The sequence below is a fragment of the Chanodichthys erythropterus genome, chromosome 15 (genome assembly GCF_024489055.1).
Source record: "Chanodichthys erythropterus isolate Z2021 chromosome 15, ASM2448905v1, whole genome shotgun sequence".
In the NCBI taxonomy this organism is placed as follows: domain Eukaryota; kingdom Metazoa; phylum Chordata; class Actinopteri; order Cypriniformes; family Xenocyprididae; genus Chanodichthys; species Chanodichthys erythropterus.
Genome location: NC_090235.1, coordinates 16,155,827 through 16,172,921, shown reverse-complemented (window position 1 = coordinate 16,172,921; position 17,095 = coordinate 16,155,827).

Here is a 17,095-nt window from a genome sequence, read left to right as displayed (position 1 = left end):
TCTCGAGCTAGACTCGGTCGCACGGACTGCGCGTCTCTCCGAGGCGCGCGTCCAGTCGGTGTTGAACTGCCTGAGCTCGCTCAAGTGCAGGACAGCGGCTCCACTGAAAGATTTTCAGAGGCTCCTGGGGCATATGGCATCTGCAGCCGCGGTCACGCCGCTCGGATTGCTTCATATGAGACCGCTTCAACACTGGCTCCGCAGCCGGGTCCCGAGATGGGCGTGGCAGTGCGGCACGCTCCGTGTCCCCGTGACACCGAGCTGCCGTCGCACCCTTGTCCGGTGGTCGGACCCTTCGTTCCTGCGGGCCGGAGTACCCCTCGAACGAGTGTCCAGGCACGCTGTGGTCTCCACAGATGCCTCTGCCATGGGATGGGGGGCCACGTACAACGGGCATGCAGTGGCAGGTCATTGGACGGGGCCTCAGCTGCATTGGCATATCAATTGCCTCGAGTTGCTAGCGGTTCGTCTTGCGCTGGCCCGCTTCAAGAAGCTGTTGTCAGGCAAGCACGTTCTAGTCCGCTCACACAGCACTGCGGCCGTTGCGTACATCTACTGTCAAGGTGGTCTACGCTTCCGTCGCATGTCGCAACTCGCCCGCCATCTCTTGTTGTGGAGTCAGAAGTGTCTGAGGTCCCTTCGGGCCACTCGTGTCTCAGGTGTGCTCAACCGTGCAGCCTACGAGCTGTCACGGCAGCCTCCACTTGCGGGCGAGTGGCAGCTCCACCCCCCAGGTCCAGCTGATTTGGCAGCATTTCGGCGAGGCCCAGGTAGCCCTATTTGCCTCCCCGGAAACTGCCCACTGCCAGTGGTTTTATTCCCTGACCGGCGGCATGCTCGGCACGGATGCCCTGGCACACAGCTGGCCCCCGGGTCTGCGCAAATAAGCGTTTCCCCCAGTGAGCCTTCTCGCACAACTCATGTGCAAGGTCAGGGAGGACGGGGAGCAGGTTCTGTTAGTGGCTCCATACTGGCCCACTCGGACCTGGTTCTCAGACCTCATTCTCCTCGCGACAGCCCCTCCCTGGCCGATTCCTCTGAGGAAGGACCTCCTGACTCAGAGACAGGGCACCCTGTGGCACCCGCGTCCCGATCTATGGAACCACGTGTGGTCCCTGGACGGGATGCGGAGGTTCTGAGTGATCTCCCGCAAGCGGTCGTAGACACCATCACTTCCGCTAGAGCTCCTTCCACTAGGAGTCTCTATGCGTTGAAGTGGAACCTGTTCGTCGAATGGTGCGCCTCTCGCCGAGAGGACCCCCGATCATGTTCGGTCGGATCCGTGCTTTCCTTCCTGCAAGAAGGGTTGGAGCGAAGGCTGTCTCCCTCCACCCTCAAGGTGTATGTTGCCGCTATCGCCGCACATCACCACGCAGTTGAGGGTAAGTCCCTGGGGAAACACAATCTGATCGTCAGATTCCTGAGGGGGGCCAGGAGACTGAATCCTCCTCGCCCTTCCTCCGTACCCTCTTGGAATTTGACCCTGGTTCTCACAGCTCTCCGGGGTCATCCCTTTGAGCCTTTGCAATCAGTCGACCTGAAACTAATGTCTCTTAAGACGGTTCTTCTGGTTGCATTGGCTTCCCTGAAGAGGGTTGGGGATCTGCATGCATTTTCGGTCGACGAAACGTGCCTAGAATTCGGGCCCGGTGATTCTCACGTTATCCTGAGACCCCGGCCTGGATACGTGCCCAAGGTTCCTACCACTCCCTTCAGAGATCAGGTAGTGAACCTGCAAGCGCTGCCCTCGGAGGAGGCAGACCCAGCCCTAGCTTTGCTCTGTCCCGTCCGCGCTCTGCGTGTTTACGTGGACAGAACGCGAAGCTTCAGGACCTCAGATCAGCTCTTCATCTGTTACGGAGGCCAGCAGAAGGGAAAGGCTGTCTCCAAGCAGAGGATGGCCCACTGGATAGTGGATGCCATCGCCTTGGCGTACGAATCCCAGGGCGTGCCTTGCCCGCTCGGGTTGAGAGCCCACTCCACCAGGGGTGGCCTCTTCCTGGGCGTTGGCTCATGGCGCCTCGCTGACAGATATTTGTAGAGCTGCGGGCTGGGCGACACCAAACACGTTCGCTAGGTTTTATAGCCTACGTGTAGAGCCGGTATCCTCACGTGTACTCGCATCCACTAGTCGGTAGACGTGTTGTACCCACTCTAAGTGTCGGCTTGCAATGCCATTCCCGCCACTGGCTGGATACGTGCATACTTTCACTCCAGTCGTGTTCCCCGCCTTGCGAACCCTGTCGAGTTCCTCCGCTTCCCCCTTCGGCTCGGACATTGCGGAGTGTCTGATGCCAGGCCTACATCCGTCGCTGACGCTGTCTGTTGGCTGGGGCCCATATGTCGTGACCCCTCTACGTGAGCGGTCCCATATGTGTATTTTCCACGGTTTAAAACTCCCTACGGGCCGAGTCCGTGTCTCTCCCTTAGCAGAGCCAGCTCTGCTGTCACCTGTCAGATGAGTTTCCCCCTACCAGGTGGAGCCATCCCAGGGACTCCATATGCGTACTGCCCCCCAAGCCAGTCCATATGTGTATTCCCACGTAAACTCCTCCCCCATTGGGTAGGTAGTGGTCTCCGCAGCGTCCCTTACGGGTTCGCTTCCCCAGTGTAGTCCAGTTTACTTAGTGGGTATTGGTTAGACAGCAGTAGACTCTCTCGGTGTAAGCTCGCCCCCTTCACCGCCAGCCGGTGCTATGGGCGGCTGAGCTTGCGCTGGGCACTGGAAGGGGTTTCGTAACTGTGGCGCTTTAGTTGGGATCCCAATTCGTCGGTAACTACTGACGTACGTCGAACGTGACCGACTGAAAGGGAACGTCTCGGTTACGTATGTAACCCTCGTTCCCTGAAGGAGGGAACGGAGACGTACGTCCCGTCGCCACAGTTTCTGTACCCTCGCTGTAGCGCGGACACCAGTTGTCTCCTCAGCGAAAAACAGAGTGCGATTGCATCTGCTTCCTATTTATATACACCTGTTGGGGGCAGTGCGCATTATGCAAATATCGCACGCCAATTCCATTGGCTTGTTTTAGTTTACACAAAGCTGATAGGGCTCTCTAAGCGATATCCCTAATTCCAATTCGTCGGTCACTACTGACGTACGTCTCCGTTCCCTCCTTCAGGGAACGAGGGTTACATACGTAACCAAGACGTTTTTCTTAGCAATATGCTATTTACACTAAGTGAAAATAGTGATAGATTCTATTTACACTATGTAAAGATAGCAGTATTTTCCAATATCTCATCCAGAATCCACAAATGTCGGTTCCAGAGATCTGAATAAAAAAAGCTGGCAATGGGAGGACTGCAGAGAGGCAAACAAGTCTACCTATGTGTCTCTGAACCGACTCCAGATCAGCAGGACCACTTGGGGATGGAGTCTCCGCTCTCCCGGGAGAGTGAGCTATTGTTAGAGCACATTGGCCCCATTATTGAGCTTGCCCGGAATGTAATTGGCACAGAGTGACCTGGGCCACTGCTCACCACTGTTGAAAGTACGGCAACAGATCGGTGTGATGGTCACCCAATGTGTGCCATATCACCATGCCCATCTTGGGACTCGGCCGTGTGTAGCCAGTGCTAAAGCGGTCTCATATGCATCAATCCGAGTGGCTTGACTGCGGCTGCAGATGCCATATGCCCCAGGGGCCTCTGAAATTATTTCAGTGGAACCGTTGTCATGTTCCTAAATTGAATTCAGGAGTACTGTCATGTTGATCTAATCAAGCTCCATAACGAAAAAGGAAAAACTCAGCAAAGGGGAAAGTTGGCTCATTTCCCGGTTAACCCAAAGTCCCAAATGGCTGAGGTGCCTGAGCACCATGTCCCTATGTTTGCACAACAAATCTCAAGAGTGAGCCAGAATGAACCATTCGTCAAGTTGAGGACACTAATGCCCACTTGTACTGGTATGCTCAACCTTCGAAAGCAAACCATAGAAACAATCTGTGTTCTGCAAAATCAAAACATTGAATGCATCCATCAGGTCGATCTTGGGGGCAAACACACATGAGAATGAGTTTATGCGTAAGCATCATGAACAGAATTTTGTTAATGGCCTGATTCAAGACACACAGATCCAAGATCAGCCATAACCCACCGCCTTTCCTGGGTGCAATGAAGTACAGGTTGTAGAACCCTGACTTCATCTTGGCTGGAGGGACCGGCTTTATTGTATCCTTTGCCAGCAGGACTGCAATCTCTGCATGCAGGACAGGGGCATCTTTGTTTGCTGCTGAGTGTGGTGAACCTCCATGGATCCTGCGGGGGTTTGGCTGGAAATGCTCATAGAATACAAACCTAACAGATCACTACGTTCATGAGGATCAAGTCAGGAGAGTCTGCTTTTAGCTGTCATGCCAGCCGCAGCTGGAACCAGCTACCAGAAGAGATCAGATGTGATCCAACAGTAGTCACATTCATATCCAGACTCAAAACACATCTGTTTAGCTATGCATTTGCTGATTGAGCACTGTGCTATGTCCAAACTGATTGCACTTTATTTTATATGTATCTTTTTATTCTTTTAATTCTTTCTTGTTTTTATTTGCATTTTATAACAATCTTGTATGCATCCTCCTTTTATTTCTGACTTTTAATGCTTTTTAAATCTTGCTGTCTGGTTGAAAAAGCTGGGAGAATTAGGGAGTAAGCATTTGTTATCACTGGATGGAGCTCTGGATGGAGTTAGTCCAAGAGGATTTATCTGTAAGGGTACTGTTTAAACACACAGCTACCTGACAAATACTCTGACTGAAACTCCCTGACTCTTCCACTCAGATATTTCTGTTTTTATTGTTATTTTTATTTCTTATATATTCCTTTTTATTTTTTATTAATTTCTTGTTCCTTGTAAACAGAACTTGCTTGTGCAGAAACTTCTCATCATGTGTTCAAATATTTAATGTGTGCTCTTATGATCAGGATGTAAACAATGATCTTCTGCAGTTGGGTAAATTTAAATTGTATTTAGTTTTGTTTGCACTGTGCCACTTGTTTTGCAGGAATATCAATTATGTTTTGGTCTCAGAATTAGAGAATTTGAGATCTTGAGTTTGTGTCAAACTGTCTAGATGCAATCATTTTATTTAATAAAATAATGATTTTAAATCATAATCTGCAGTTTTATTTATATTAAAATAGATAATGCTGACCTGCACTTTATCACTTTCTATCTTTTGAGTGAAATAGTCTAGTACTGAAAATAGACAAACCTGCAGGCAAGTACAATTTTATAAAATATTTGTCACAACAAGACACTTAAAACACTCCAAATACTTTTGCTGCTTGTTCAGTTTACTTATTTGACTTCATTACACTCAACTCACTTAATTGTAAATGAAAGTTAACGTATCATGCTTTTGAGTTGGGATAATATGAATCATTTTTAGTGACAGCTGAAACTGGACAGTGGATTTCCCAGCATGCTCTGTATGGGATTGGATTGAAAAGCTAAACTCAAAACATCCTCCATTACATTCATGGGTAACACTTTAGAATAACTCACGCTATGAAGCATTAGTTAAGCATTAGTAAATAGTTAATTTATCATTTATAAAACATTAATAGACATTAGTAAGCCATTTATAAATACAGCTATAAATGCTTTGTTCTTGATTTATAAGCATATCTATAATGAGTTTAATAATTGTATTTTCATACTTTATTAATGATCAATTTATCATTTCTAAATTATGTATTACATTATTCACAAAGCAGTAATTTAGGAGTTGTCAGTGGTTCATAAGATCATTTAGGAAGTGTAAGTAAATGATTAATAAAATATTTAAATGTACATTTATGCATCTTATTATTTAGACATATAGTATTAGTTACTCAGTGTGTTAATAAATGCTTTATTAACACATAATCCTAGTGTCAAAACTACCTCGGTACTCACTTTAAAACATTAGAGAACAGCAGTGCAGAAGATCACTGAACCTTTAAATCTCATTTATAAAAGCTTTAGAAAGCATAAATAGTCCTCACTTTAGATGAGCTCACAAAAATAGTTAACTGACTATTTCTAAAAGTTTTATAATTACCTGAATTAATCATGAATTGCAGTAGGAATATGTGTTAATAAAACATTTACTAACACACTAAGTAACTATTATTATGTGTCTAAATAATAAGATGTATAAATGAATGTTTAAATAGTTTATTAATCATTTACTTACACTTACTAAATGAACTACTGACAACTCCTAAATAACTGGTCTGTAAATAATGTAATACTTAATTTAGAAATGATAAATTGATTATTAATAAAGTATGAAAATACAATTATTAAACACATTATATATATGCTTATAAATCAAGAATAAAGCAATTATAGCTGTATTTATAAACTACTTACTAATGTCTATTAATGCTTTATAAGTGATGAAATAACTATTAACTAATGCTTAACTAATGCTTCATAGCGTGCAGTTATTATAAAGTGTTACCCATTCATGCTTGTCAATATATGATGATCTTACAATTCAAATTAACTGACAATCTCTATACAAAACACTTTGTAAGTGTGAATTTCCTACAACATGTACAACAGGATTTGAGTTGAATACCATTCACTGATCAATGCAATAACTGTTATGCTAACATTTCAATTTTAAAATAATAATAAATAAAATTATTTATGTTTCTATATCACAGCACTTTTCCTGGCATACAAGGAAAAATTAAAAAAAAATATATATTGTTGGGTAATTTGAACCCAGTATGAACAGGATGTGTGCAAAATGTAAACATTACTTTTTCATTTGTGCAGTTTTATGTATTTTTTGGTTGTGTTTACTTTTAATAAGGAAGAACATTAGCTTTCAGTAAACATAACATTGGCACAATGTACACAATTTACACTATCAAAAATTAAAGATCATTTCAACAACGGCAGATATAAATGATTTTGAAAAAGCCGTTTCAAGCATCGTAATTGTTGTTTTAATAATAACAACTATTTTTACTGCCTTTAAGTGTATTGATTCTGTAAAATTAGTTCAGGCCTGCCTGATTTACCACCCGGCCCTCCTCCAGGGGTGGAAGAGCAGCCCCACCCATCTCTGGTTCGCCCGTCTCAGGGGTGATTTTCTCACCAACCACTTAAACAGCAGCAGAGACGGGAGGTGTCATCTCCCTGCAATGGACACAGTAGAGCAGGCTGGGCCGGAGTTTTTTGCAGGGGACGACACCCTTGGCGACGAGCAGACTGAGGGGCGGCCCAAGAGGAACTCAATGGTAGGTCATGGGAAGCTCCCCGGTCTGCTACTAACTGAGGAGAACTGCTGGGCTCGGTCCTCGACAGTGTCACCGAAAAGGCCACCTCGTGAGATGGGATTGCTGAGAAAGCATTTAGCTTGACAACCTCTCGCACCTCACAAGGTAAGCCAGGGGGCACTTCTGGACCACTGAGATGGACACCGTCTGACCGAGGGTCTGCACCGTGACTTTGATCACGGTTAGTCAACAAGTGCAGCTCAACCATGGCTCAGAACTACCCTCAAGCATAAAGAGTGCCTTGGCCTCGCATGCATGGTGGGTGTGGTCTGTGTACAGCCACCCCATCCAAGAGGGCAGTGAGAGAGGAAAAACGTATGCAGATTTTGGCACTCTTGGCGTTCCATATTTATGGCACCAAAATAGCTCCATTCTGCAAAGTTTTCCATGCACATCTGGAACCCCTGGGAAAGCATGGCTGTAAACTCTGAGTCAGCATAAGCACACACCATTACAGTGGGCAGCATCACCCTCATTTCCAGAGCATAACAGCACTCTCTCCGATGCTGCAATCGACGTCTGACCCTCAGCTGCCAACGAGCCAGTATCTCCAGTCTCAGCCGCCGAGGCCGTATCTCCAGTCTCAGCCGCCGAGCCCGTATCTCCAGTCTCAGCCGCCGAGGCTGTATCTCCAGTCTCAGCCGCCGAGCCCGCATCTCCAGTCTCAGCCGCCGAGCCCGTATCTCCAGTCTCAGCTGCCGAGGCTGTATCTCCAGTCTCCGCCGCCGAGCCCGCATCTCCAGTCTCAGCCGCCGAGGCCGTATCTCCAGTCTCAGCCGCCGAGCCAGTATCTCCAGTCTCAGCCGCCGAGCCCTCTGTAGCTCCCAGTAGCTGCCAATGAGCCAGTATCTCCAGTCTCAGCCGCCGAGCCAGTATCTCCGGTCTCAGCCGCCAAGCCAGTATCTCCGGTCTCAACCGCCGAGCCAGTATCTCCGGTCTCAGCCGCCGAGCCAGTATCTCCAGTCTCAGCCGCCGAGCCCTCTGTAGCTCCCAGTAGCTGCCAATGAGCCAGTATCTCCAGTCTCAGCCGCCGAGCCAGTATCTCCGGTCTCAGCCGCAGAGCCAGTATCTCCGGTCTCAGCCGCCGAGCCCTCTGTAGCTCCCAGTAGCTGCCAATGAGCCAGTATCTCCAGTCTCAGCCGCCGAGCCAGTATCTCCGGTCTCAGCCGCCGAGCCAGTATCTCCGGTCTCAGCCGCCGAGCCCTCTGTAGCTCCCAGTAGCTGCCAATGAGCCAGTATCTCCAGTCTCAGCCGCCGAGCCAGTATCTCCAGTCTCAGCCGCCGAGCCAGTATCTCCGGTCTCAGCCGCCAAGCCAGTATCTCTAGTCTCCGCCGCCGAGCCAGTATCTCCGGTCTCAGCCGCCGAGCCCTCTGTAGCTCCCAGTAGCTGCCAATGAGCCAGTATCTCCAGTCTCAGCCGCCGAGCCAGTATCTCCAGTCTCAGCCGCCGAGCCAGTATCTCCGGTCTCAGCCGCCGAGCCAGTATCTCTAGTCTCCGCCGCCGAGCCAGTATCTCCGGTCTCAGCCGCCGAGCCCTCTGTAGCTCCCAGTAGCTGCCAATGAGCCAGTATCTCCAGTCTCAGCCGCCGAGCGCCAGTATCTCCGGTCTCAGCCGCCGAGCGCCAGTATCTCCGGTCTCCGCCGCCGAGCCCGCATCTCCAGTCTCCTCCGCCGAATCTGCAGCCTTAGCCTGCCAAGAGCCCACTCCAGCCCACAGACCCACTCCTTTCCTCAGACTCATTAAGTCCCTCCTGAACCTCCCCAAGTATTTTTTGGGGGGGGCCAAGTACCCGTGGGTGGGGTACATGTGGGCGTCACACATGTGGGTGGGGCTCAAGGACCACCATGGCCGCCCACGCCACCTGACCCTCCATGGCCGCCCATGGCACCTGACCCGCCATGAATCAGCTCCCCATTAGCACTCATCATCTACACCTGGACTTTCTCATCAGTACTCCCTATTTATATGGACTCACTCCCTTCACTCCTTGTCTGTTCTTAAATGTTATATGTTTTACAAAGTGTTTATCTCAGTTGTGTTAATAAATCCTTTTTCATTGTGGAAGTCCGTGAACGCTTCATCCTTGCAACACCAGCACGTAACAATTTTATTCTTATGTATGTGTTTCCTTTTTATGTAAAGCACTTTGAATTAGCATTGTGTATGAAATGTGCTATAGAAATAAAATTGCCTTGCCTTAAATTGCCTTAGATATAGGGGGATGCCCTCGGCAACGGGCAAGTGGAGGGTTAGACTGATTGATTGCCTCCATCTGCTTCTGTACTGCGGAGAACTGATGGGCAAAGTCCTTAACAGTGTCACTTAAAGGGTTAGTTCACCAAAAAATGAAATTTCTGTCATTGAGTACTCACCCTCATGATGTCCCCTTCCTTTGTCTTTGGAACACAAATTAAGATATATTTGATGAAATCCGAGGGTATCTGATCCACACAAAGGCAGCAATGACACTGCACCTTTTGAGGTCCAGAAAGGTACTAAAGACATTGTTAGAACGTCTTATAGATGAACTGAACTTGCTTCAAAATTTGATGAACTTTACAGTGTTATTGATCTGAACTGAACCAATACTGAACTGACTTGAGCTAAATAAATGACACTATTGTCTTTCAGCTTTAAAGCAGTATCTGAACTGTCTCCATAGTGTATTTGCCATAATTGATTCTGCTGTTTTTCCTGTTCATCTCTGTGAAAGTGCTTTGAAACAATATGTATTGTAAAAAGCACTATACAAATAAAGATGACTTGACATACAGTTATTGGAATATTATCGGGTATCAGATAAACAAAGACATGCACTTACTTTTACTGATGTTCTCTTCCAGAAATATAGGAGATTTTCATTTATTTGAGTTTATTTTTCATTTCAATTTAATGAGACAGCACTCTCACTCATCTGTATGTTGATTAATGTTTAGTTTTTATGGTGGGAAAAATATCTGCCATGCTCTGTAAAGTGTTTCATTAATAACTTTTCATGCATACAAATGATATTTACTTGTAAATTCATATCTATCTATAAATCCTGTTTCAACAGAGGAAGACTTGATGAAGTATTGGTGCAGAATGCATTCACTCATATTGTGGTTGATTAAATTGATTCAGTGGCAGTTATGTCTTCTCATATCAAAATAAAAGAAGTGGGAAAAGATTAATTTAATTATTACATTTGCACATTTCACAGATGCTTTTATATGAAGACATTCAAGTTTCATTTCATCAGTTTATTAATTTCTTGTTCCTTGTAAACAGAACTTGCTTGTGCAGAAACTTCTCATCATGTGTTCAAATATTTAATGTGTGCTCTTGTGTCAGGATGTAAACAATGATCTTCTGCAGTAGTGTAAATTTAAAGTGTATTTAGTTTTCTTTGCACTGTGCCACTTGTTTTGCAGGAATATCATTGATGTTTTGGTCTCAGAATTTGAGATCTTGAGTTTGTGTCAAACTCAATTTTTTTTATTTAATAGAATAATGATTTTAAATCATAATCTGCAGTTTTATTTATATTAAAATAGATAATGCTGACCTGTACTTTATCACTTTCTATCTTTTGAGTGAAATAGTCTAGTACTGAAAATGGACAAACCTGCAGGCAAGTACAATTTTATAAAATATTTGTCACAACAAGACACTTAAAACACTTTTGCTGCTTGTTCAGTTTACTTATTTGATTTCATTGCACTCAACTCACTTAACTGTAAATGAAAGTTAACGTATCATGCTTTTGAGTTGGGATAACATGAATCATTTTTATTGACAGCTGAAACTTTACAGTGTATTCCCAGCATGCTCTGCATGGGATTGGATTGGGAAGCTAAACTCAAAACATCCTACATTACATTCATGCTTGTCAATATATTATGATCTTACAATTCAAATTAACTGACAATCTCTATACATCTCTTAGTGTGAATTTCTTACAACATGTACATGTTAACAGGATTTTAGTTAAATTTAGGTACAGTTCGGTTCTATATACTGATCAATGTAATAACTTATGCTAACTTATGCTAACAATTCAATTTTAAAATAATATAATTATTTATGTTTCTATTATTCAAATGTTGTGCAGTTTTGTCATGTCATGTATGAAAAGGATGTGTGCTCAAAGTAAAGACTTTCATTTGTGCAGTTTTATGTATGTTTTGGTTGAAGAATGATAGCGCTCAGAAAACATCGGCACAATGTACACAATTTATACTATCAAAAATTAAAGACCATTTCAGTAACAGCAAATGTAAATGATTTTGAAAAAATTGTTTCAAGCATTGTAATTGTTTTTCATAAAAATAATAATAATAATAATAATAACTATTATAATTGCCTTTAAGTGTTTTGGTTCTGTAAAATTGTTTGGGATTATTCTTTTCTTATTTTTTTTCTTTTGCAGAAAAAAACAATCTAAAATGATTATACATTAAAAAAAGTATTTCTTAATGGATTAAAATTAATTTTTAATTTAAAATAGATTATCTCTGTAATTTCTGCTCATAGTCTCTTCTGTGACTCTCTTCACTTCATCACTTCACTTTTTAATAACTTAATATTTCCATTTTCTTTAGACTTTGATAGTTTTTATTTTTGTCCATTAGTAAGTTTTATCATCAAGCACTTCCTGACCAGGATTTCCCATGTAAACCTTCAGTTGTTATGGCATATATCTGCAGCAGGGATGAGGCAAAATCTGACCTTCTACAAAATGGCTTCTTTATTCAACAAAGGAAACAGAACAGCCAACACAGTATGCAAACAATAACAAACAACAATATAACATTAAGAACGGACAGGGAGTGCAGGGAGTGAGTCCAATATAAAAGGAGTGATAACGAAGACAACCAGGTGCAGGGAATATGGGGAGAGTGGGAGAGATGATGAGGGAAGTGAATCTGTAGGGATGCACAATTTGACCCAGAATTGTGTGCTAATATATTAATTTGACTAATATATTAATAATTATTATTATCATTATTGCTAAATAAAAATATTAAACCAAATAAGAAATGTTACTACTGTAAAATCATTCACTAGAGAGAGAGAGACTTTCTTTCATGAAGATGATTCTTTCCTGCTGCTTCCTTCCCAGAATCATGAGTTGATTTATATTGAGCTGTTTGAGTAAGTGAGCTCAGGATTTTGTGATGCACTGTTTCTTAATAGAAAGAGATTAAATGTGTTAAACATGTTTCACTCTGTTTGATTTATTTATGCTGTAAATAGCTTGTTTCTTCTGTATCTTTATTTCTTTCTTGTTTTGGGGAGTGTAGGTAGAGGGTGCAATTTTTGTTTGTAATCATGCTTTTCTCCTGTTTATGGTCTTTTGTTTGGTTTGTTTGTTATTTTGGCCCGGATCTCCTCTGAAGCTATTGCCCCTATTTTCATTATTATTATTTTTGATATTCATATTTCTGTTATGGTTATTGTCATTTTTGTAAATTTTTTTTACTCTTTATAACAGAAAATTAAAAGTTAACATTGGTCGAATTGGTGGTTGTTGTTCTGTTGTTTAATAGGTACAACGACGACCTTTTTAATGGAGGGCGATGCGACAGCCAGCCATAACTTCTGATCACTTCTTTATTCAACTTCCCACAATACCGTAACACACTCAATATCAGTTCCACACCTGGTTAATGCAATATTATGTTACCGTATAGAACCTAATACTACATCCCCCTTTCCAAATAAGATTCTTTCTTCCTTTTTTTTCTTTTTTTTTTAGATTCTTTTTTTCCTTTAGGGGAGCAAAATAAACTTAGACAAATTTGTCTTCTTATTAGACAATTAACATTTTTAGGCCAAGCAGTTCAATTAACAATTCTGTAAATTTTGAACAATTTAACAATTTAACTTTTTTTTTTTTATACAACAAAATGATAGCAAAACGTGTTTTGTATAATTATTCTTCTAGACTAGAAGGATGGGGTGGACTACCCAAAACAATAATCCCCAACACCAACTGAGTGTGGGGATTATTCTGCCCCATTGACCACTCAGTGTTTCTCCAGGGCATCTCTAACTACAATCAAAGTCCTTTAGATACCCAAGAGGAGCTCTATTCCTGGAAGGATACCGTTTCTTGCATGGTGAAGTTTGCTGGCATATCTTCTGAATTTCTGGCGTGACAGGTGGACTGACAGAGCATGAAGAAGAATGTACCTCTGTTGAGTCTGGAAGAACAGATGTCACAGGAGCTTTTGGAGTTGGTGAGAGGTGAAACCTATTTCTCCTCAAGGTACCTCTGGGTGTCTCTATGAGATAAGATCTGGGTGTGCCAGCAGTAGAGACAACAGTACCCCTTTCAGAAGTGTCTTTGACCCATACATGTTCACCTGGTTGCAAGTGCGTCATGTTGTGTGCTTTGTGCCTTTTGTCGAAATTTTGTTTCTGTTTCTGTCTGTAGGTCAGTTCTATCTTTTTCAGCTTTTCCAAATCTACACACTTCGGACCAAGCTGTGATGGAATCACAGGAACTTGTGTTCTTATTTTCCTTCCCATGAGGAGTTCGGCAGGACTGTACCCATTGGCAAGAGGGGCTGCTCAGTAAGCCATAAGTGCAAGGTAGGGATCCTTTGACTTTTTGAGGAGGTTCTTGATTGTCCTCACAGCTCGCTCTGGCTCTCCGTTGCTCTGAGGAAAATGAGGACTCGATGTCACATGGTCAAAACCCCAGTCCTGTGAAAACACACGGAAATATTCTGAAGCAAACTGTGGCCCATTATCAGAGCGCACCACCTCTGGAATTCCATGACGAGCAAAGATGGACTTGAAATGCTCAACCACAGCTTCTGCAGTCGTTGATGTCAGTTTCGCAACCTCAAAGATTCTAGAAAAGTAGTCCACAATGACCAAGTAATGTTTGTTGTCTTTTTGAAACAAATCTGCTCCTACCGTGGACCATGGCCTTGTTGGAAATTCAGTGGGCAGCATTGTTTCTTTGAAATTTGTTCTCTCACATGCACATATGTCACAGTTCTCAATCATTTTTGTGAGGTCTTTACTGAGGCCTGGCCACCAAACTGATTGTTTAGCTCTTTCTCGACACTTTGTTATGCCAAGGTGTCCCTCATGCAGTTTTTCCAGAATTTCAGCTTGGAGAGACGACGGAATAACAATCCTGATTCCATTCAATAACAATCCGTTCTGCACAGAAAGTTCTCCTGAGAATGACAAGTAAGGCTTGAAAGCTTTGTCAATGGAGAATTTATCTGGCCATCCTTCCACACAGTATTTTTTTAGCTGTTGGAGTACGGAATCCATGTCCTGGTGTTCTTGAATCTCTCTGAGCCTTTTTTGTGTAGCTGGAAGACTTGCCACAACAGAGTCAGCATACAGATTGATGTCTTCTTCGGAGAGCCCTTCTGCTGTACTGCTCATGGGCACTCTAGACAACACATCTGCTGTTGAAATGTTTTTGCCAGCCACATGTGATATAGTATACGAAAACCTCAGAAGACGCATACGAAGGCGCTGAATACGTGGAGGGAGTTCCTCCAATTTCCTTGAACTAAGCAGAGGAACTAGAGGTTTATGATCGGTTTCGATGTGGAAACTTTTCCCAATGAGAAACTCTGCAAACCTTTAACAGTCCCATGTGGAGGCCAGCGCCTCCTTCTCTATCTGTGCATATCGCTGCTCCGTATTACTGAGAGCCCTTGAAGCATACGCCACGGGTTTCCATACATCGTCTGCTTGCTTCTGAAGGAGAACAGCTCCCAGCCCATATGAAGAGGCATCTGCAGAAACAACTGTATCCTTGTTTGTATCATACAGTGCTAAACCTGGGGGTGTTGTCAGTTCCTCTTTGATTTTCTCGAAAGCCTCTTGCTGATGTGACCCCCAGACCCACATGTTGGATTTCCTCAATAAATCTCTGAGTGGTTGTGTTTTCTCTGTCAGATGTGGTAAGAATTTACCAAGATGGTTGACCATTCCTAAAAATCTCCTCATTTCACTGACATAATGAGGTTGTTTCATGGCTTTAACTGCCTCCACCTTTTCTGGATCTGCACTCACCCCTGATGCCTCAACGATCTGTCCGAGTGAACTTGATTTTAGTTTTCGAAAACTCACATTTGTCGTTGAGTGTGACCCCTGCTTCCTGAAGCCTGGAGAGCACCCTTCGCAGCCTCTTATCATGTTCACTCTGTGTTGACCCCCAGACGAGCACATCATCCATTTGACAAACAACACCGTCCAGTCTCTATAAAATTCTGGACATGCGCTTTTGGAAGTGCTCAGGTGCAGAAGAGATTCCAAAGCATAGACGGTTATAACAGTATCGGCCAAATGGAGTTATGAAGGTGGTAAGTAACGAAGATTCCTGTGAAAGTGGAATCTGCCAAAACCCAGCATTGGCATCAAGTTTGGAAAACACTTTGGCTCCTGCAAGCTGTCCTAATGTGCTTTCCACAGAAGGAAGGGGGTGTTTTTCTCTCATTACTGATTTGTTCAGTTCAGTCAGATCTGTGCAAATTCTCACTTTACCTGTACGCTTTGGCACCACAACCATGGGAGCACACCATTCAGTTGGCTCTTCCACTTTTGAAATTACCCCCTGTTGTTCCATTCGCTTTAATTCTTCCTTCTTCACCTTTGGTAAAAGAGGGAGGGAAATACGCCTGGGCGTTGAGAGAGAAAAGGGTTTTGCATCCGGCTTCAGCACAATGCTGTACTCACCCCCCATTTTACCTAAACCACTGAAGAGTTTTGGAAACTCCTTTTCCACTTTTTCTTTGGAGGTTAAGCTGACATCATCCAGCCTGGCTACCAGCTGAAGTGCTGTGACTGCTGGTCGGCCTAACAGTGGCATGTACAATCCGTCAACAACATAAATGTCCTGTTTTGTACATGTATTGCGCTTGCTAAGAGTAGCTGTGAATTTCCCTTTTACCTTCAGTGACACACCACCTGGCCCCTGGAGGATTCTTCCTGGAGGTTTCAGCTTGTTGAACTGGCCTTGGTTGTACAGCGTAACAGGAACAGCTCTAACATCTGCTCCAGTGTCTATTTTAAACATTGTTTCGAAATTGTCCATTTTTATTTTAAATCCATGGACTTCCGGCCTCATTAGTCATTAGTGAGCCAAGGAACGCAATGTCCTCATTTGTATCTGCAGATATCGTGGCAATATTAATTTCTTATACTTTCCTGGACTTGCACATTCTAGCATAATGTCCCTTTTTATGGCAACAATTACATATTGCATCCCTTGCGGGGCATTGCTGCAGATTATGCCCTTTTGTGTCTCCGCATCTTGTACACAATGTCCGTTTACTAGGTCTTTCCTGAGGTGATTTTCTTGCTAGCTGTACATATTGTGGCTTCACTTGTTTTGATTTCACATCACGGCACTGTTTAGCATGCACACTATCCAGCTGTTCGTTTGTAATTTCCCCTTTGAAGTTTGACTTGAGCAATTCTTGTTGTTTTTTTATTTGTTCACTCTGTCGGACTTGTACAACAGCCTTCTCAAGTGTTAATTCAGGGTCCAGTTGTAACTGTTCTGACAGCCTCTTGTCTGTCAGACCCACGACGAGTCTATCTCTTACCATCTCATCGTGCAGATCTCCGTATCCACAGTGCTCAGCTAGACAATGCAGTTCCGTTATAAAGTGATCCACAGACTCACCCACTTCTTGCTGCCGCTGATTAAATTTAGCTCGCTCAAAAATAACATTTCTACGAGCTATGAAGTGATCATTCAATCTGTTCTTTACGATTTCGCAGTCACTCGCCTCTTGAGGACTTAAATGCAGAGTTAATTTGTCTTCGGCTTCCTCGCCCATCGTGTAGATC